At 47.0% G+C, this 22390-nt stretch overlaps 1 protein-coding gene and 1 non-coding gene across 8 annotated transcripts in view; one reads left to right on the forward strand and one right to left on the reverse strand.

Annotated features, from left to right (window-relative positions):
- LOC111149807 (protein phosphatase 6 regulatory subunit 3) overlaps positions 1-20894 on the reverse strand; it is a 146410-nt gene extending 125516 nt beyond the window's left edge. For 6 of the 7 annotated variants that reach the window (XM_022507089.1, XM_022507093.1, XM_022507092.1 and 3 more), the window contains exon 1: positions 20819-20894. The gene's annotated coding sequence lies outside the window, so the exon portion shown is untranslated. The remainder of the gene's footprint in view (positions 1-20818) is intronic. The other variant, XM_022507087.1, reaches the window with a different exon arrangement.
- A 474-nt stretch (positions 20895-21368) lies between these two features.
- Positions 21369-21441, forward strand: TRNAA-AGC. Its single transcript has one exon. It is a non-coding gene; the product is annotated as a tRNA-Ala (tRNA).
- Positions 21442-22390: the final 949 nt, after the last annotated feature.

Consider the following 22390-nt stretch of genomic DNA (forward strand, 5'->3'; position numbering starts at 1 on the left):
AAAACGATAAGATACAAAAAAAGGGGGGGGGCACCAGGGTGGCTCAACTGCCTAGGTCACGATCCCAGGGTCGTAAGACTGAGCCCTGTGTCAGGCTCCACATTCAGCAGGGAATGTGCTGAGATTCTCTCCCCGTCTCCTCCCCCTACATGCGTGTGTCTCTCTCATGCACAGAAATAAAACTAAATGACTAAATGAACAAATAAACCACTCATACCTATCAGAATGGCCAAAATCCACAACACTGACACCACCAAATGCCGGCAAGATCGTGGAGCAAAAGGAACTCTCACTCACTGCTGGCGGGAATGCAAGATGCCACAGCCACTGTGGAAGACAGCTGGCAGTTTCTTACAAAGGAAAACATACCCTCACCATACAATCCAGTAACTGCTTTCTTTATCTCCACAAATGAAGTGAAAACATGTTCACACAAAAACCTGTACACAGATGTTTAAAGCCAACTTTTTTTTTCTAACCAAAATTCAGAGGCAACAAAGATGTCATTGAGTAAGTGAATGGATAAGCAAACTGTGGTACATGCAGAATATGGAATATTTATTCAGCATTAAAAGGAAAGGAGCTCTCCAGACACGAGAAAATATGAAGGCACCTTAAATGTGTATTACGAAGTGAAGGAAACCAGTCCAAAAATGGTATATACCATCACATGCAAAAAAAATTAATCTAAAGACCTATAGTGATTCCAACTATATGACATTTTAGAGAAGGCAAAACCATAAAGACAATAAAAAGATTAGTGGTTGTTGGGGGTTAAGGTGGGAGGCAGGAATGAACAGGCAGAGCACAGAGAACTTCAGAGGCAGTGGAACTATTCTGTAGGATCTTATAATGGTGACATATGTTATTACACATTTGTGAAAATCCACAGGACAGACATCAAGAGTGAACCCTAAAGTAAACTGTGGATTTGGAGTGGATAATGACATGCCAGTGAAGGTTCATGGACTATAACGGATATACCATTCTGGTGCTGATGTCCACGGGGCAGATAATGGGGAAAGGAGCATATGGGAACTTCTTCCCTTTGGCCTCAATTTTGCTGTGAACCTAAAACTGCTCCATGAAATAAGATTTGCTTTTTTAAAAATTAAAAAATTAACAAGCTTTATTTATACTTGACAATTAAAAAGATTTGATAAATAACTGTTCATTTTTAATGGAGCTTAAAAACATCATGTTATACACCATTTGAAAAGGAGATAAATGAAAAATTTTCCGAAAGAAGGTATTTTTCACTGCTTAATAACTGTACTTTACAGGGGCGCCTGGGTGGCTCAGTGGGTTAAAGCCTCTGCCTTCGGCTCAGGGCATGATCCCAGGGTCCTGGGATCGAGCCCCACATCGGGCTCTCTGCTCAGCAGGGAGCCTGCTTCCTCCTCTCTCTCTCTGCCTGCCTCTCTGCCTACTTGTGATCTCTGTCTGTCAAATAAATAAATTTAAAAATCTTAAAAAAAAAAAAACTGTACTTTACGTACAAAAAAACAAAGAACAGAAGAATTCAGCTTATAATAGAGCATTTACCTATTTCTGTGGCAAACACTGTAAAACCGTCTAAGAACAAAGTACATCATCACACCAAACTAAGCAAGCTGAATTACTAGCAGCTAAAAAAAAAAAAAAAAAAACACAAAAACATCTCAAAAGCCCACCAATGTGGGTAATGGCTGCAGTGGACACTCTCCACGGAGCAACTGAAGAGAATGAAAAAAGAGCTCTCCGTGCCAGTGGGACACAGTAAGAAGTGATGAATGGTAAAAATGTGTACATTCTCAACACTGTAGAGCTTCCGTAAGCACATATGGAAGTATACAAATACACAGAAAAAAATCGAGGTGACAGACGCAAAACTATTAACAGCAGAATGTGGAAAGGATCGGGAGGTAATCAGAAGAGAATCTGGTATTATCTGTGACTTCACTTTTTTTCAAAACAAATATAATCACATATCTGAGTAATTAAAAAAACTTAAATAGTTTTCATTCCAAACAGAAAACTGGCAATAGAATAAAAAAGAAAAATTCACAATATCCCACCTCTAGACAAAATTTCAAAACCAAAGCCAGTAAAAATTCGTCAAATAAGCTATTAATCATTAAGAAAGTCAGTTTGGCCTGAACCACTTGTGCTGTAAAAGTCTATGACTTCTACATGAGACTACTTGCAAAAAATAAACAATAAACACCCATAAATTCAAATTACCTAAAGTTATTTTCTCTGGAAAAGGGAGGAGAACATTAACATCTCCATTTTACATGTGAAGAAACATGCGCAGAAAGGTAAAACAAAACAACGTACCCAGCAGACAGCTAATCTGGTCCAACCAAGGCTTCACTTCAGTTCTCATGAACTTAAATCCACCCTTCCTCTAAACCGCTCTGGCCAGACCACCTCCCTCCCTCCCAAGAGCCTCCTTCTTTTTTTTTTTTTTTTTTTTTTTAAGATTTTTTCTTTATTTATTTGACAGACAGAGATCACAAGTAGGCAGAGAGGCAGGCAGAGAGAGAGGAAGGGAAGCAGGTTCCCCACTGAGCAGAGAGCCCGATGCGGGGCTCGATCCCAGGACCCTGAGATCATGACCTGAGCTGAAGGCAGAGGCTTAATCCACTGAGCCACCCAGGCGCCCCGAGCCGCCTCCTTGATATGAAAGATGAACATCCCGCACTCACCTTGAGGAAAAAAAGTTAAAAATCATGCATGTAATGAATCAAATACAAGTGATAACTGTAGTAACAGGCACAGGGAAACCAACCAGGAAGAGACACAATTTACACCCACCAGGGTAGGGCATGTTGGCACGCAGACCTGTAATCTCCCAGGTCTTCTGAATACTGACTGACACTTAGTAAAACATACATCCAGTACATGGTTATTCAGAGATTACAAGACACGGAGAGGAATCCCAAACAGCAGATAATGCCGCCAGGCTGCTGAAGGTTCACATTAATCAGGAGGCAATTCAGTAGTAACTGATACCAAGAACTGAAAACCCGGCTGGACAAGACGGTGAATGGCAGGAATGGATGTCCTCTACATTTTTCTGGAGAAAACATACAAACATGCCCAGTAGTGTTTATTTTTAATCCTCACAATTCTGCTAAACCAGCTCGCTCTTCACCCCAAACCCCCTACAATTCTCATTCTTTCCGCAGTGCCCGCAAGATTATCCAGCTTTATTTTTTGAAGTTTGATGGAACAACAGTTAAACATTGTCTGTGCATTACAAACTCTTTGTCCTCAGTGAAAAACCACTGGGGTGGGCCTAGAAGCAACTATTAAGTCTTTGCTCCCCGTATCAGCAGTGCTGGCACCACACCCAACCCTCTCCAAGGAGGCTGTGGCAGAAGCAGGACCACAGGGCCACAAAGTGAAGTTCCAGCCCTACCCCGGCCCACATACCCTTAGGTCTCTTGGATGCCTCTTTTGTTTCTAATTGTCCCTCCTTCATTTTTTAGTCAATGTAAGGAAAGATTTAATATAAAGAAATAAGTACAGAACAGTCCCTACTCTCCCTCGGAACAGGCACGTGTTATAAATGCTGAAATGCACTCTCTCCCTTTCCTCTTGGCTCAAAATCTGTTTTGATCCACATCCCTGCTCCTGACTGTCTTTGGTCTTTGGTCTTCTGTACTTGGCTACTCACATGTGAGGTCCACATAAACGTTTTCTAGCAATCCAATGATCACATTTTAAAAAGGTAATTAATTATCTTTGAACTCTTTCCCATTTCTGGATATAAAAATGAGCTAACTAACGTAAAGAAGTAGAAAATCTCTAAGAAATTCCTTACTGACAGAGGATCGCTCCAGAACAACAGAGAAAAAAAATTCATAGTTGCCAGTTCTTAACAAAATGCCCACCCTCTATCACTTGTAACTTCTCTCGTCCTTTGAGTACTGACTGACACTTAGGCAAAACAGATCTGGTAGGTGATCTGGTAGGTACGTGGTTATTCAGAGGTAACAAGACACAAAGCATAATCCAAAATAACAGATAATGCCACCAACCTAAACATAAAAGAGACTAAACATATCTGCTGGACTGCCCAAGGTAACAAGTGCTATCGATACAGAACACCTCCCATTTCTGGATAAGGAACAGCTGACAGCTAACTTCTAACTAATCACAATAGCAACAACTGGGGGGGGGGGAACAGGAAATACTGTCAAAGTGCTCAGGGAAAACAATCATCAACCTAGAATTGGGTACTAGACAAAAAACTGCCTTTCAAGAATAACAATATATAGGGGCACCTGAGTGGCTCAGTCATTAAACATCTGCCTTCCACTCAGGTCATGATCCCAGGGTCCTGGGATCAAACCCCACATTGGGTTCCCTGCTCAGCACAAAGCCTTTTTCTCGCTCTCCCACTCCCCCTGATTGTACTCCCTCTCTCACTGTCTCTGTCAAATAAATAAATTAAATTTAAAAAAAGAGTAACAACAGATAAAAAATGTAATGCCCCATCTGTCGGATTGTAATAGCAGCAAAATGAAAACCGGGTAAAGGCAACATATAAATTGGGAAGGGGTGCAGATTAGAGTTTTTGGAGGCTCTCATGAGGGTAAAGATATTAACTATAGGCTGTAAGTTAAATATGAAATGTCTTAAGATTACCAAGGAGAACAGCGTCTAATCTTTGTATTACTGGGTATGGGCACAAAGGGGGGAACAGGAGGGAAAGAAAAAAAAAAAATCCCACAACACGTAAGGCAAGAAAAGCAAAAGAACAACAAAAAGCCAAGTTAAAAAGCAAAAAATAAGATAGCAGAAATAAACCAAAGATTTTAATCACAATTAACATAAATGGACTTACTCATCAGTTTAAAGCCAAACTGTAAGGAGGGCACATACTGGATGAGCACTGGGTGTTATACACAACTAATGAATCGTTAAACTCTACATCAAAAACTAATGATGTATTATATGCTGGCTAACTGAACATAATAAAATAAATAAATAGAAATTAAAAATAACATCAAGGGCGCCTGGGTGGCTCAGTTGGTTAAGCAACTGCCTTTGGCTCAGGTCATGATGCTGGAGTCCCAGAACTGAGTCCCACATCAGGCTCCCTGCTCAGTGGGAAGTCTGCTTCCCCCTCTGACCTTCTCCACTCTCATGCTCTCTCTCACTCTCTCTCTCTCAAATGAAATCTTAAAAATAAATAAATAAATAAGGTCAAATTATAAAAATCCAATCTAGGGGCAGTTGGTGGCCCAGTCAGTTAGGCGTTCAACTCTTGATCTCAGCTCAGGTCTTGATCTTGGGATCGTGAATTCAAACCTCAACCTTGACTCCACACTAGGCATGGAGCCTACTTTAAAAAAAGGAAAACTGGGCGCCTGGGTGGCTCAGTGGGTTAAGCCGCTGCCTTCGGCTCAGGTCATGACCTTGGGGTCCTGGGATCGAGTCCCGCATCAGGTTCTCTGCTCAGCAGGGAGCCTGCTTCCCTCTCTCTCTCTGCCTGCCTCGTGATCTCTCTGCCTGTCAAATAAATAAATAAAATCTTTAAAAAAAAGGAAAATTTAGGGGCACCTGAGTGGCTCAGGTGCTATCTGCCTCTCTGCCTGCTTGTGCTCTCTCTCTCTCTCTCTCTCGCTCTGTCAAATAAATAAATAAAATTTTTTTAAAAAATCTTTTTTAAAAATTGCAATCTCACTAGTGCTGCTTTCAAAAGGTACATGTACAACATTAAAGCCACAAAAAGCTTGTTAGTGAAAGGGCAGAAAAATAGTATCAGGCAAACATTAACCAAAAGTCACTTGGTACAGCTTCACAAATATCTAACAAAATATACTTTAATGGAAAAGTATTCCCAGAGAGAACTATTCTAAACTTACAGGCACAAAGCAAAACCTGAGAGCACCAGAGAGATGTGACAGGTTTCCCAACATGATGTCAACAACACCCCCATGTGACGTAACAGCAGACAAACTATTAAGGATACTAGTTTGAGTGTGAATTCAATTAATGCATTTCATCTAATACACATGGAAAAACCTCACCTTAAAACCAGAAACACACTGGCTTTTAAAGCAAAGACACTCTGAATACAGATAAAAATTTGCCACAAAGCAGGCACCATTAAAACAGCCTCAACAAAATTTTTTAAAAAATCAAAATCACACTGGACCACATTTTATTAACAAAATATATGTTAGCAATCAATTATTTTATTAGATTACAATAACCTTGATGATAAAATTAATCAAGGTTAATACAAAAAAAGGAAAATCATAGACCAATCCTACCAATTAACACAGATCCGTAAATCCTAAGATATTAGCAAGTCAAAACATTAAAAAATTTTTTTTAAATACAGTATTCTTTTAAAAATATGTCATGGGGTGCCTGGGTGGCTCAGTGGGTTAAAGCCTCTGCCTTCGGCTCGGGTCATAATCCCAGGGTCCTGGGATTGAACCCCATATCGGTCTCTCTGCTCGGAGGAGAAGCTGCTTCCTCCTCTCTCTCTGCCTGCCTCTCTGCCTACTTGTGATCTGTGTCAAATAAATAAATAAAATCTTTAAAAAATAATAATAAAAAAATAAAAATATATCATGATCAAGATGGATTTATCCCAGAAATGTAAGGTTAATGTATTACCTTAACTTCAAAACTACCTTAATTTTTTCACATCACCAGATTAAAGTTGAAAAATCATATTATCATTATCTCAGTAGATGCAAAAAAAAGGATTCAATTGAGTTTAATACCTACTTGTGATTTTTTTCTTCTAATTCTCCATAAACTAATACTGAAGGAATCTTCCTCAACCTGTTAAAGGGGGGGAAAGTACCATACATTTAGTGGTAAAAGATAAAAGCATTTCCTTTAAAACCAGGAATACAACAATGATGTCTGCCATTACCAGTTGGAGTCTCCAGTGCAATGGTTGTCCTGAAGTAGTGCAGTAAGACTAAAGTAGGATATAAAAAGTAAAAGTACTGGCAAGAAATGAACTGCCATTATTCAAAGACGAGGTGATTATCTATATAAAAACCTCAGGAGTCTGCAGGCAAATTATTAAGTTAGAGAAGTTCCCACAAAGAAGAGCTGCATATAGGGGCGCCCAGGTGGCTCAGTTAGTTAAGCATCTACCTTTGGCTCTGGTCATGATCCTGGGGTCCTGGGATCAAGACCCATATCGGATTCCCTGCTCAGCAAAAAGCCTGCCTCTCCCTCTCCCTGTGCCCATACCCCCATTCATGTGTTCTCTCTCTGTCCGTCTCAAATAAAGAAATAAGATCTTTTAAAATTTTTATTAAAAAAAAAAAAAAAGGAAGAGCTCCATATAAAGGTACCTGCACTGCCATTTAGCAGCCAATAGAAACCTAAAAAAAAAAAAAAAATCATTACCAACAGCACCAAAAACTATTAAGTACCCAAAGAATAAATCTAACAAAAGACGTGTAAGACTTGTAAAGAGAAAAACCATAAAACTTTTTAAAAGACAACTTCCTATAAACCGAGAGTCGCTTTCCTCTCTACCTGGCCAGTATGGCAAGATGATCAGGTCAGGGGACACGGAGACCCACTTATGCCCTTTTATTCCATGCTTTCAATAAACACTTTTTAAAAAGTCCCATAAACGCAGTAAAAATAGACAAGTCACATATCAAGAAAAGTATTTTTCGCACAGATAATTAACAAAAGATTACTTATCAGAATATACAAGAATTCCTACAAGGATGCCTGGCTGGCTCAGTGCATGAGACATGTGACTCTTGATTTCAAGGTCATGAGTTCGACCCCCAAATTGGGCATAAAGTTTAAAGAAAAAAAAATTAGGAAAAAAACCCCGAATTCCTACAAATAAGAAAAACCAAACAACTCCACAGTGGTTGGGGGCGGGGGTGTGCCACAAGACGGCATTTCAGAGAAGCTGAAATCTAGGTAGCCAGAAAGATGCTTAACTTCATTAGTAATGAGAGAAAAGAACTTTGTAACTATGCAAAAATAAAATAAAAATAAATTTTAAAAAATGGGCAAAGAATTTGAACAGTCTTCCTCTAAAGACGTACAAACAGCCAATGAGCACATGAAAAGATGTCCAACAGCACTAGCCATTAAGACAACGCGAATCAAAGCCACAATGAGATACCACACTTCACACCCACTAGATGGCTATTAATTTTTTAAAATAATAAATAATAAATGTTGGTAAGGCCATGGAGAAATTGGAACCCTGATACAGGGCTGGTAAGAATATGATATGGTGCAGACACTTTGGAAACCAGTTTGATAATTCCTCAAAATATTAAACAAAGAGCTACCACGATACCCAACAATTCCACTCCTGAGCATACACCAAGAAAAATAAAAACGTATGTCCACCCAAGACTTGTACACAAATGCTCATAGCAGTATTACTCATAAGAGTCAAAAAGTAGAAACAATTCACATTTCCATCACCTGACAAATCAGTAATGTGTGGCATATCCATTCAACAGAACGTTCGTTATTCGACAACAGAAAGCCATGAAGCACTGATCCTGACACCTGCGGCAACATGGAGGCGCTCTGAAAGCCTGATGCTAAGTGAAAGAAGCCAAACACGTGTGTGATTCCAGTCATACAAAATGGGCAAATCGACAGAAGCAGAAAGTCTGTAAGGGGTTGCCTAGAGGTTAGGCAGAAATGGGGAATGACGGCTAAAGGGGACAAGGTTTCTTCTGTGGGTGATGAAAATGTTCCAAAATTAGACTGTGGTGTTCATTACACGAGTTCTGCTTTATACTAAAGCCCATTAAATGCTACACTTTATTTTTTGTGGGTTTTTTTTTTAAGATTTTTTATTTATTTGAGAGAGAGAGGGAGAGAGCAAGCGTGGAGGGGCAGGGGGGACAGAGAAAGAATCTGAAGCAGACTTCACACTGAGGAGGAGGATGTAGGGTTCAATCCCACGGCCGTGAGATCATGATCCAAGCCAAAACCGAGAGTCAGATGTTTAACCAACTGAGACACCAAAGCAGCCCTAAGCTCTTTATTATTTAAAAAAAATTAAATTAAAATATGAAGTATATTTTATGTTTTTTAAAATAAAATTAAAAGATTATATATATATAAAATAAAATATAAAATATGAAAAAATAAAAAAGTAAAATACCCACCAAATTGGCAAATATAAAAAATATCTAACAACATCATTGTTGACAAGGATGTGGAACAACAGTGCTGGCAGGAGGGTAAGCAGGTACAACCATCCTAGAATACAATCTGCATCATTTACAAAAGTTGAAAATGTACTGGTCCCATTACCCTGCAATTCTCTCCAAGGTCTATACCCTGGAGAAGTGTTTCTGCATTTGTTTTTATTGTTGTTGTTTTAAAGACTTTATTTATTTGACAGGCAGAGACCAGAAGTGAGCAGAGCAGAGGCAGGGCGGGGGGGGGGGGGGGGGGGGGCAGGCTCCCTGCTGAGCAGGGAGCCTGATGCGGGGTTCGATCCCAGGACCCTGAGATCATGACCTGAGCTGAAGGCAGAGAGGCTTAACCCACTGAGTCCCCCAGGCGCCCCATCTGCGTCTGTTCAGAGCAGCACTGTTTCTTCACCGGACAAGCGTATGCCCCAACGACTGAACACATCGCGGAAGGCCCACGCAGTCGGAAACAGACACCGCGGTGCAGAGGAGCAAGCACAGCTCCGCGCGCACGGTCTCACGTCCCCCACCTACAAGCCGTCGCTTCCCTCCCTCCCCAGCGGCAATTCCATGCGCCCCCATTACAATCACTCCCCAGACCTTGCCCGGCTTTGCCCCTTGGGCGGCAGGAAAACCACACGCCCAACACCGCGGCAGCGCGGCCTGCTCTGCTTCCGGTGAAACGAAGGCGAGCGCGGTTTGTTCCACTCCGAACTCAGGATCGCTCCCGCAGGTCCGCCGCTCGGTGGGGCCGACCCATTCGCGCTACTTTCCCACAGACTCCGCGCCTGCCCTCTCCTCTTCACTCCCCGACTCTCGGAGACTGCGGAGAACGTCTCCGTTTCCCCGGAGGAAACCCCGGAGGAAAAAGGGGAGAGGAGCCGGCGCACACACTCGCGCTGCTCCAGCGGCCCGACCCCCTCTCCCGCCTCTCAGCGCCCACCAGCCGTCCCCCACGGCCGCGCCAAAACCCCTTGTGAGTGTGAGTGTCCCCTCCCGCCTCACTGGGTGGCTCACTCTGGAAAGAACCATCTCCCAGCACAGTTGCCAAAACGCTGGGATTTCCCGCATCTCAACAAACCCGGCCTGGGTCCCGCACCTCCCCGCAGCGGCACCGCACACGCCGGCGACAGAACTACACCCGCCACCTCTTCTCGCGTCCTCGGTGAACCTCCCTCCCAGGCTTCCCCGGCGGCCAGCGGGAAGGGCTCTGGTCAAGGCCGCCAGCAGCTTCTCCGCTGCCAAAGCCGCCCGGCGAGCCCTGGCCCTCTTTTTACTTGAAGTGACGGAAGCAGCCGAGGGCCCAGGTTCTCCCTCCCTCCTCGGTGACACTCCTTGGCTTCACACACTACACGTGGGCCTGGTCGTCCTCTACCTCAGAGGAGGCGCTTCCCTGTCGCCCCTGCTCAGTCCTCACTCCTCGGTGGCCCCATCCCACCTCGGGGCGCTCAAGTGTCATCCGGACACAAGCCTCAGACACTCCTGGCTTCAGCCCAGACCCCTCCCCTCAACTCCAGACCCCTAATCCTGCACGTGTCTCCCTTGGTCTCCAAAAGCTCCACGAACGTCACGTGCCCAAGCTTAACCCAACTCTGGATGTGACGTCCACGCCCACCCCTCCCGCAGGCATCCCTCTCTTCACAGATGACAACTCCCAGTGCACGCGAAGCCCCCAGTACCACCCTCGACTCTGCTCCCACACCCACATTCCATCTGTCCCCAGACCCTGTCCGCTCCACCTTCGAGATGCATCCAGAACCCAACCACAGCTCAGGGCCACCGGTGCCCCCTCAGCCTGAGCCGCCATCACTGCTTGCTGGCTCAGGGGCAGCACGGGGACAGCTACCCTGACAGCTTCAGGGGGTCCTTCTGAAAACACAAGTCGGAGCTCATGTCACACTTCTGATCAACAGTGACTTCCCATCTCACACCGAGAGGAAGGTAACATCCTAACACTGGCCCGTGTGACCGGCCACCCAGGACCACCACTACAGCCCCCCCAACATGATCTCCTGCCACTCTCCCTCGGGCTCTCCCCCTCCAGCCGGCGGCCCCTCCAGCGACCCTTCAACACAGCGGGCACAGTCGGTGCGGCGGGGCTGGGCCGGCCCAGCTCCTCCCACACCTCCACCCCACCCCCACCCGCAGCCACAGGCTCCCTCCGCAGCCTCCTTCTGTTCAAAGGCCCCTTCTTGGGAGGCCCACCCTGACCACCTCCCGATCTCCACACAGCCTCGGACGGCCCACTCCCCCGCTGCACTCTTCTCCCCGCTCCGTCACCCACGCTGCGACGGCTTCACCTTCCACCGACCTGTTAGCGGCCTTCCCCCACGGCAATGTCAGCCCCACGGGGCCAGACACTTGTGTGCTTTGCTCCTGCTGACATACCCAGCGCCAAGGTAAGTATCTTAGTGCCTAAGACCTACTAAGGACCCAAACATTTGAATAAAGAATTTCAAAAACAATGTGGGGGCGGGGGGAAGTCATAGAGTAAAATGACTCTACCTGTATAGTTTAAAGACTCGCAGGGAATTAAGTCACATCATAAAAGGACACAATCACACATGGCAAAACCAGAAAGCAAGAAAACAGTAGGTGCAGGGCAGTGCTTGCCTTCGGGAGACGGAGGAGGAAGAAGAGGTGGTCAGGGCAAGACCTGCGGCCAGACGCAGCGGCGGCAGCAGCGCTCGCGCTCTAGTCAGCAGGCCGGTTAAGGGCACCGCTGCTGGTTTTAACATTACTACTTCCACATGCGGCTATATTCTGAGTACAGGATCTCATTAAAAATTAAAATAGAGGGACGCCTGGGTGGCTCAGTTGGTTAAGCGGCTGCCTTCGGCTCAGGTCATGATCCCAGCGTCCTGGGATCGAGTCCCACATCGGGCTCCTTGCTCATCAGGGAGCCTGCTTCTCCCTCTGCCTCTGCCTGCCATTCTGTCTGCTGTGCTTGCTCTCTCTCCCTCCCTCTCTCTCTGACAAATAAATAAATAAAATCTTTAAAAAAAAAAAATTAAAATAGAAAACTAGATTAGAGAAAAACAGACCAAATCCAGCCCACGACCTGCGTGTGTGTGGTCTTGTTTTTCAGAAGTTTTAGTATGTTTCCACTGACTTAGAATTGACAAACAATTTCATATTCATTTGAAATGTACAATTTGGTTATTTGATATTTATATGCTCCACCCTGTTTTTGTAAATAAAATTTTACTAGAAGGCAGCCACCTTCTTTTTTTTCTTTTTCTTTTTTTTTTAAATTTCTGTATTGTGGGTTGCTTTTTTCTTCTGGAAAGGGGGAGAGAGAAAGGTGTGGGGGCAGGGGGACAGAGGGAGAGAATCTTAAGTAGACTCCAGGCAGTGTGGAGCCTGAGGTGGAGCTTGATCTCATAACCCTGAGATCATGACCTGAATCGAAGGCAAGAGTCAGTCGCTTAACCCACTGAGATACCCAGCACCCCAACAGCCACCTTCATCTGTTCATATGTCGTCTATGACTGCTTTCATATCCAAACGACAGAGTTGAGTAGTTACAGAGATCACACAGCCTGCAAAGCCTAAAGTATTTACTAAATGGCCCTCTACAGAAAAGCGTTGCCCAGGGGCACACCTGGGTGGCTCAGTCGGTTGAGTGTCTGCCTTTGGCTCAGATCATGATTTCGGGAACCTGGGATCAAGCCCCATGTCAGGCTCCCTGCTTCTCCCTCTCCCTCTCCCTCTGCCACCCCTCCCACCTGCCAGCTCATACTTATTCTCTCTCTCTCAAATAAATAAATAAAATCTTTTAAAGAAAAAAAAAGTGCTGTCTGGTTATATGTGGAATCTATAAAGAAATTAAATGCAAAATAAAAAAGACCCAATCATTTGTTAAAATGCTTTGATCCTTCCAGGCATATGTAATTTTCTTCAAGAATACAGCACACTGAAAACTATGGTTCTATGTAACATAGGAGACTCTAGAGCAAATGAAGTTACTTTTATAATGTCATAAGTGCCAGAGAGATTTTAAAGACTGTTTTAGAAAGCAAAATACAAAATGTCAAATTTATTATCTCTACTCTCATCAAAGAAACTATTATCACATTTCCCTAAGTAAAGCACGTATAATATGATCCAAATAGGGAAAGAAAGAAACTGCCTGCATACAAACACTAATTCCATAACCTCTCTTAACCTGCATCACCATCACCCAGGACCCCTCAGAGCAGCTAGTCAGACCTCAAAGTTCTCCAGGGGCCCTCAACGTCCTTAGGACTATCCTTAGTGCCACTCCACTTCCTTAGAACTGTCACTGCGTCTTACATTGAAGCCATTTCTGAACTTACTTCTATCGTTATTAGGAAGAAGACTGGTAACAGCAATAATAGTAATAAAAACACCGCCCTACACTAGGCACTGTGCTCATCAGTTTACATTTAATACTGCTGTCACAGATAATGAAACTAAGGAACAAAGATGTGATCCAGTTTTAGGATTACACAGCTGGAAGACTGTGAGAACCAGAAGTCAAGGCCCGTTATTTTAGATCCTTACGTACTCTTGACCTCCACAATATACTCCGAACTAGGGAGAGAGAACAGTATTAATCTGTGAAAACTCCCTTAGTTTAAAATACTATGTCTTGGGGCGCCTGGGGGGGCTCAGTGGGTTAGGCCCCTGCCTTCGGCTCAGGTCATGATCTCAGGGTCCTGGGATCAAGCCCTGCATCAGGCTCTCTGCTCAGCGGGGAGCCTGCTTCTCTCTCTCTCTCTCTCTCTCTCTCTCTCTGCCTCTCTGCCTACTTGTGATCTCTGTCAAATAAATAAATAAAATTTTTAAAAAATAATAAAATACAATACTATGTCTACGATAGGTGCCAAATGCACAGTTGCTGAACCCACGTAAGGGTGTAATAAACTGAGGTTGAGCGGTCCACAGTAGAAAAAGCATTCCGTGATCAGAAGGGGCAGGGTCTTGCTTGCAGGCAACAAAGGCGGATGTGTGGAGCTCATTGCCCAGAGGCAACAGAAACCCTGTGTATCTTCAGGTCAACAAAAGAAAACTGGAGACCCTATCCCCTTGTCTACTACGATGACAGAAAACTCAGAAGTACTACCACCAAAAAGAAACAATTCAGAAGTTAAGCATTTAATCTCAACTCTCATGAGATCAAGGTGTGATGTCACTCTTGAAATAAATGACATTAGAAATTGAGGTCTAGGGGCACCTGGGTGGCTCAGTGGGTTAAAGCCTCTGCCTTCGGCTCAGATCATGATCTCAGGGTCCTGGGATCGAGCCCCACATCGGGCTCTCTGCTCAGCGGGGAGCCTGCTTCCTCCTCTCTCTCTACCTGCCTCTCTGCCTACTTGTGATCTCTATCAAATAAATAAATAAAATCTTTAAAAAAAAAAAAAAAAGAAGAAATTGAGGTCTAGTAGGGCCACCAAGACCCTAAGGAATCCGCCAGGAACCGAGATTGTCAGCTTCTCCAGCATGGCCTAAATTTTTCTCTAAGAATCAATGACCTCTCAGGTCTGTTCCAGCTCCAAAACCATGACTCTCAAAAAGGAAGCCCCAAGGGGCACCTGGGTGGCTCAGTGGATTAAGCCTCTGCCTTCGGCTCAGGTCATTATCTCAGGGTCCTGGGATCGAGCCCCGCATGGGATTCTATGCTCAACGGGGAGCCTGCTTCCCCCTCTCTCTCTCTGCCTGCCTCTCTACCTACTTGTGATCTCTGTCAAATAAATAAATAAAATTAAAAAAAAAAAAAAAAAAGGAAGCCCCGAACAGCCAAACAAGTCAGTACTTTTCAGTGTTCTTCCTGCCACTGCCCCCATCTATGGACCGCGAGCCCAGACCTCACCAAGGCCCAGCCAACCTCTATGAACCATACCTGGCCACCACGGAGCATGGCTTAGTGGGCAGGTCACATACCTGCTTTACTTGCCCTGATTAGGGTTTCAGGGAGCCTCGCCTTCTCACATAACCCTTCCCTTCTCTTCTTGGCAAAGTGGGTCTCTGACACCAGCACTGCTGTTCAGATTTATATTCCAGTATAGGAACTCAAGACTCCAACCAGCAATCCAAACAGCTTTCTCCAAATCTAACATTCAGTCAGACTCCTATTTCTGCAGCCTTTTTGTTCTTCTCTTTAATGTCCCAAAATAACAATCTTTAATCCATCTTTCCTTTAGGTCATCAGATTTCATGGCAGTCAACCTCTGGGGCACACAACCCATTCCAAGTCAATATATAGTCAAACTGTAAGAAATTTTGGAAGAAATACAACCCTAGTTTTCTCCAGAGTCACCAAGAAGTACAAAATCAGAGCTTGTTCCCATCAGTAAAAAGATGTTCAGAACGTATCAAACTTTGTTTGCATAAATTCACAATTGACTATGTAGTCTTCACTAATACAAAACAGGTCAACACTAGCCAGCTGTTAAGTGACAAGTAGTAAAACACCTCTGCTAAGAGTAAACTCAGATCTCTGCCAAGTCCATGACATGAAAATGTCCCTGTTAAGGTGAGATGCCAAGGTTCCCTTTCCTTTTACTTGCTTCTTCACTGGCTGATCTACCTGGTATCCAGAAGTCAGCGCATAATCATTCAAACCCTGAGACAAACTGGGTATTGAGCCAACTAGTAAAAAAATAAATAAATGAGGGAGAGAGGAAGAAAAGGGGATTCCGTGGCAACTAAATCTAAGCCAAAGTCATGGCCAAAAAAACCCAAATCTCCAGGCCACCTAGGTCCATCCCCACCAGTGGCCCAATCAATTTCAAGGATGCTCAAGACATCTGACGCGAATTTATATTGAACCTCTGATAGTATAGAACCCGTCAGTGTTCCCAGTCTGACTGACTGACAACCAACATCTACGGAGCAAGGAACACTACAGGCCAATCCTATTTGTCATGACAACACAGCTTCACCAGCACAGGAGCAATGACATTGCTTTCTAAAACACACCAAACCAAGGGGGCAAGTCAAAGTAACCGCTTAATACACACAAAAAACAAAGGTGTAACTAGTTTATTGTTTGGCAAGAGACTTCTGGCAAATTCAACCAGCAAAGGAGCAAACCTAAACTCTTTCCTCCCAGGCCTGTAGAGCCTCCCTAAGGAGCCTACTTACACCATATACAATTCTAACAAGCTTTGTTACCTGGCCTCCCAGCCAAAACTGCATCCCTTTTATAATTGCTACCTCTCCCTCTAGACTGCAAGTCCTTAAGTGCCTGTTCATGAGTGAGTCCCTAATATGGCTCCTGGCAGAGTAAGGATTCAATTACTATATTTGAGGATCAAATAAATAAAGATTAGAAGAAGCTGGTGGCAGGGGGGAGGTCACTTGTCATTCTCAACAACAGCCATAAGCTGATTTTCAGGATGAAAGATTAGAAAGTGCCTCCACAGTCTTCTCCTTTAATATATCCAGATCCTAACACTCAGTTGCTGGAAATGTGTATCGTTTTTAAACTAATATTCCTTCCTTCAGTAAACTAGATGATCTAAATTGTAAGTATGTGTAAGAAAAGGACCTCTGCCCTTCTATTACTGAACCTCATCCTCCCTCCCCCAAGGAGGAAAAAACACCCATTTGGGCCAGAGTCCAGGGCCCAGAGGAACCCCCTTTTGCTAGCAGGCAAGGGTCACTGTGACATGTGAAGCATGGAGTATGCCTGTCTCGCCTTCAAAAGGCGGAACTTGCAAACGGATCCAAGGCTAACTCTTTGGAAATAGGTCTTCATTACAAAGGGAAAAAAAGATGTGACGCTGGCATTGAAAACGGTAAGTGACAGCTGACTCACTCAAAGGATGACAGCAGAGGATATAAAACTCAAAAATAACAGTATAAAGTTATTAATCGTAGGAGCAACCAACCCTAAACACCCGAGAGTGCGAAGTTTCAGCAGTTTGGTAATGTGTTTTATGAGGTAAAGGCAAAAAAAGTTTCTAAATTATATTATAAAATCAATTCATTTAAAATTTCTTTTAAAGTTCAGTCTTCAGGAACCTTAGAATAATGTATGTACACGGTCTCTCCCCACTACATCTAGGGACCACAGAGACAGAGCTCACATCACCTAAAGGATTTCTCGACCCACAGGAAGTCACTAATAACCATGGTCTTGAACAGTGGTTCCAAAACCTGGCTGCACTTCAGTATTACCTGGGTAGCTTTCTAAAAATATATTCTTAACACTACCACAGATTTCCAGAGGTGAGGGTCTCTCATCCATGGTCTTAAAAGATGTCCTGAATGATTCTAGTGCATGCCGGCGTAGCATCCATCTAGAACGGGGTTTCTCAATTTCTGCACTATGAGTATTTGGGACTGGATAATTTTAGGATGCTGTCCTGGGCATTACAGGATGTTCAGCAGCATCCCTGGTCTCTACCCTCCCTAGAAGCCAGGGTGCGCATTCCCACCCCTACAGCTATGACAAGCAAAAATGTCTCCACACATTGCCAAATGTTTCTTTGAAGGCAAATCACCCCCCAATTGAGAAACATTTACCTAGAGTAAATTAAAAAAAAAAAAAAAAAATTACCTGAGGTTCTCTTGAGGAAAAAAAAGTAAGAAAGCTGCTTAAAGCCAAGAGCCCAGGGGTTCCTGGGTGGCTCAGTCAATTAATCAGCTGCCTTGGGCTCTGGTCATGATCCCAGCAACCTGGAATCGAGCCCCATTATCGGGCTCCCTGCTCAGCAGACAGCCTGCTTCTCCTTCTCCCTCTGCTGCTCCCCCTGCTTTTGTGCTCTTTCCCTCCCTCTGTCAAGTAAATAAATAAAATAAAATAAAATAAAATAAAGAGGGCGCCTGGGTGGCTCAGTGGGTTAGGGCCTCTGCCTTCAGCTCAGGTCATGATCTCAGGGTCCTGGGATCGCCCCACATTGGGCTCTCTGCTCAGCTGGGAGCCTGCCTCTCCCCCCCCTCCCCCACCTGCCTCTCGGCCTACTTGTGATTTCTGTCAAATAAATGAATAAAATCTTTAAAAAAAAGAAGAAGAAGAAGAAGAAGAAGAAGAAAAAGAAAAGAAAAGAAAGCCAAGAGCCCAGGCCTATTTTTTTTTCAGTTCAACTCACCTAAAAAAAATAGCTAACAAGCTACTCAGCCCACATAGGGGCTCGGATCTTGACTTAGGAGGACCAAACCATAGCTTCTTGTGCTTTTTATGAAATAGACTCAATGCTGAGTTTCAGGTGAGCAGATGATTAGAAGAACTTCACTATCATGTACTCATAGGGGTATTAAACCACTGTAGAATTTTAGACCAATACACACTCATGCTGCCTCTCAAATACACAAAATATAAAACTGCAAGACACAAGTTCATGACGGAAATAAACTAACCACCAATCCTGACAAATGCTGTTTTAAGGAAGAGATTCTTGGATGGTAACTAACTGGAATTTAAATACAAACTGGGGGGAGGAGTGGGTTTTGCCTGTAACACGCACATTACCTTTGTACCAAATCCATACAAAAATTATCCTGAAGGGAACCTCACCCTGTCAAATCTTAGTTTTACTATCATTCATTTTCCATCCAGCTATGGTCTGATTCTCAAGCAGTTAATTCAAACTAGCAAGTTTTTGTTTTGTCTTGCTATATACAGAAGCTAAAGTTTTCTTATCCCAATCTTCTTCCTCTCAAGTTACACAGCAAGATGCTCCCCTCTACTTACAACTGTGTAAAAACATTTCCCCAGTGCAATTAAAGCCAGGCAGGTCCCAAGCAGTAATACCAAGGGACAGGCAAGCATGGTTTCAAGTACCAAGGAAAAGAGCACAGGGCAGGAATTAAAAGACCGTGACTATGTGTGACTGAGTGGACAGCATTTTGTTAGATATTCGAGACTCCCCAGTCAGACACACTAAGAGGCAACAGCTTCCCAAGCGTCCATGCAGGACAACACACTCCCAAGCTGGGTTCACTGAAGTGCGTCTCAATACACACCAACCTTTCAATCCTCAAGAACCCTAACCCAGGGGTACACGGAGAAACCTTAGAGCTGGTAGCAGTACCAATCATCCTAGCAGCCCAAGGGAAATAGGAACAGAATCTGACCCCAGCTCTTAATGGGCTTTTCTTTATTTAACCGCCTCTTAGAGGAACATTCTGAGGTACCACCACTAACGCGCTGCTCCCCAAAATGTGTGAAATTTAATGAATCTTCAACCACCCCTCTCCTGAAAAACTTAAAATAACTTCCAGTTCATTTCCTCAGCAGAACTGTTAAACACACAGAGCGTTCTAAAGACAGCCACCAAGTCACCTCAACACTCATTTGACTTCCAAATAGTAATCTAAACATTTAGAAATCAAATTTAAATTAGTAATAATAGCCACCAATTGCACTGAGCTGATCCTACGTGCCAGACACGGCTTCCAGCCCATGCACTCCCGGCACGCTTACGAGGCAGTCACTGTTATCACTGTCCCATTACAGGGAAGGCAGGGAAGTGTAGTAACTCGTCCAAGGTCACAGAGCTGGGGAGTGCTGAAGCCAAGACCTGAATCCAGGCACTCTGACTTCGCAGGAGAGAAAGCGGCAACACCACCACCGCTTAGGAGCCGTGCACGCCGGTGGCTGGACATCCGGAGTCCCTTCCCCACTTGCTGCCCACCTGCCCCATGACCTTGAGGGCACAATCAAAGTAAACTTCACATTGTTACACGGTGGGACAATAGCCACAGTAACAAGTGCTGCGGGACGGAAGGAAAACGATCGCCGAGCGCCCCTCCCACAAAGACAGAACATAAACAAAGCTCTGGCCGACCCGCGGAGAAAACGTGAAGCACCGGGAAAACCACACGGAGCCCGAGGCGGAAACGTCAGGACACACGGACACGTCCGAGGACTCAGTCCGCGCATCCCCAACCGCAAGTCCCGGTTGCGACGAGGGCGCGCAGGACGGAGCAGGAAACCCCTCCAACTTGATCGCGAACGGGCTTCTTTAAGAGGGAGGTCCTCCCGGCCGCTCCAAGGACCACCCCCCTTGCTTATACTCGCCGGGGAGGCGTTCGAGACCAGGTCTCCGTTCGAGTCACAGCACCGGAGTTTAGGCGCCGCTCGCAAGGCCATTTAAACACTCCGAGCCGGGCTCCGCGCTCGCCGATGACTCCGCGGCCGCAGAGCACAAACCCACAGAACTTGTTTCCGCAAACAGAGTCCCAACAATGGCCTTCGCGAGTCCACGGCGAGCTGCCGCCCCAACTTGACACGCTCCCAGGCCCGCGCCCGGGGGAAGTTCTCCCGGGCGGGCGACCGGGCGGCGCTCGGGGCGGGCGGCGCGGCCGCAGCGGAGCGGGGCCCGTCCGGGTTAGGGGCGCGCCCCGCCCGCCGCCGCCGCGCAAGGCCGCGGACGTCAACCCGGGCGCAAAGTTCGCCGCCGGCCCGCGGCCCGCTCCGGCGCCCGGCCCGGCGAAGCGCCCCGCGACCCGCGGCGCGCGGGCAGGCGGCTGACAGACGCGGGCGGGGATGGCCCGGGGAGCCCGGGCGCCGCGCCTCCCCGGCCGCCGAGCGGCGAATTCCGGGGGGGAGGGGAGGGGGCCGGGACGCTCCCTCCCCGCGCCGCCGAGGCCGGGCGGAGGAGCCTCGCCGCCGCCGCCCGCGCGCCGCGCGCCCAGCGCACCCCGCGCCGCGGCCCGCTCCGCCGCCCCCCCACCCCCATTACCTGGAGGTGCCCGCGACCCGCCGCTAGTTGCGCTCAGGCGGGAAACGCGCTCACCGACACCATCAGCGAAGCGCCCAAAATGGCGGACGTATCAAGCAGGCCTTGAGTTCCCCCCGCCCTCCCTCCGGCCGCCTCGCAGCCAATCGCGGCTCTATCTCCGCCCCCAGGCCCGCGCTCATTGGCCTTCCTCTCCCGCCCCCTGCAACCTATTGGATCGCCCTGCGGTCAGATTGCGCCCACTCCGATTGGCTCACACGCCCCGTCAGTCAAGCGCGAGGGGAGCGTTCTTTTCCCATGGACTCGACGGATCCGGAACCTCTAGGACCCCGGAGTCTGGAGAAACAAATCAGAAACCCGGAGAAACCTGGCTGGTTCCCCCTACGCCGTAGCAACAGCAGGGCCTCCGTTTGACGGACGCTTTGGACCACCAATCCGAAAGCCAATGCTGTTTAAAACCAAAGGGAGCCAAGCCAATCCTGGCGGCGGAGCGGAGGAGACCCGCGATGACGTGAGCCACAGTACATTCCCGCGGCCGAGGACGGCCCGAGCTGGGGAATTAGCTCAAGTGGTAGAGCGCTCGCTTAGCATGTGAGAGGTAGCGGGATCGATGCCCGCATTCTCCACAGCCGAATTTTATAGGGGGGCCGAGGTCGCTTGAGCCGATTCCTTCACCCGCAGGTCCTGGCTTTGCCAGGAGTTGGGGGTCGAGGTGGGGACCGGTGTGTGTACGGAGTGGGGGCCGGGTCAGGGGGCGGCGTCCCCGGCTGCGCGTCCGTCCTCGCGGGGGGGTAGTGCGCGGCCACAGGCGTGGCGTCCCTTTTGTGTTCCAGAAGCATTTACACCCGAGCCTCTTCCGAAATGCTCGCCCAGGGCCCCCCATGCCCTGCCGGCCTCCCCGGGAGGGCCGGGCCGGGACCCAGAGGAGTAGCCCACCTTGGCCCATCCCGGGCACTTACTCTCCAAAAACCCGTCTGGCCTCTGAGTTGAAGCGAAGCGCAGTCGCGAATCCCGAGGGCGGAAGTTGGCCGCGAAGCTGAGAGGCGCAGGCGGGTGCGGGTCCCGTGGAACGAGCCCGAGTTCGGCGGGACGCGGCCCGACTCGCCCGCGAGTGCGCGTGCGCTCGGGGAGGCTCGGCGCTGCGGGTCGCCCCCGGGGGTCCTGGCCGCTGGTGGGCCGCGCTCCACTGAGCGCTTGGTCTGTGCCCGCCCGCGCGGGTGCGTGGGGAGCAGAGTCCTGGCGCGGACGGTCTGCGGGGGGCGGTCAGACACCCCTGGAAGTAACGCAGGCCGCGGGGGGGGGGGCTCCTGGGCAGGCGGCATTTCGACCACGAACAGGGAGGACAGAGCCGTGGCTCCTGGGTCTGGGTGGCAGGGAGAGAGACCAGAGACGCCAAGACCGAGCTTTGGAGCACTGGGGAGGTAGGGGTGGTTGGGTTGTGGCGAGAGACGGACAGGGCAGGGAGTGGCGAAGGCTGCATGGTGTGGGGCTTTGGGGACGGTGCCCCCATGCCCCGGAGAAACCAACATCCTCAAGGCCCAGAGGATTGCCCTTGGCCTCCAGGCCTGGAGTCAT

This window comes from Enhydra lutris, unplaced genomic scaffold (assembly GCF_002288905.1).
Source record: "Enhydra lutris kenyoni isolate GAN:26980312 unplaced genomic scaffold, ASM228890v2 scaffoldscaffold22, whole genome shotgun sequence".
In the NCBI taxonomy this organism is placed as follows: domain Eukaryota; kingdom Metazoa; phylum Chordata; class Mammalia; order Carnivora; family Mustelidae; genus Enhydra; species Enhydra lutris.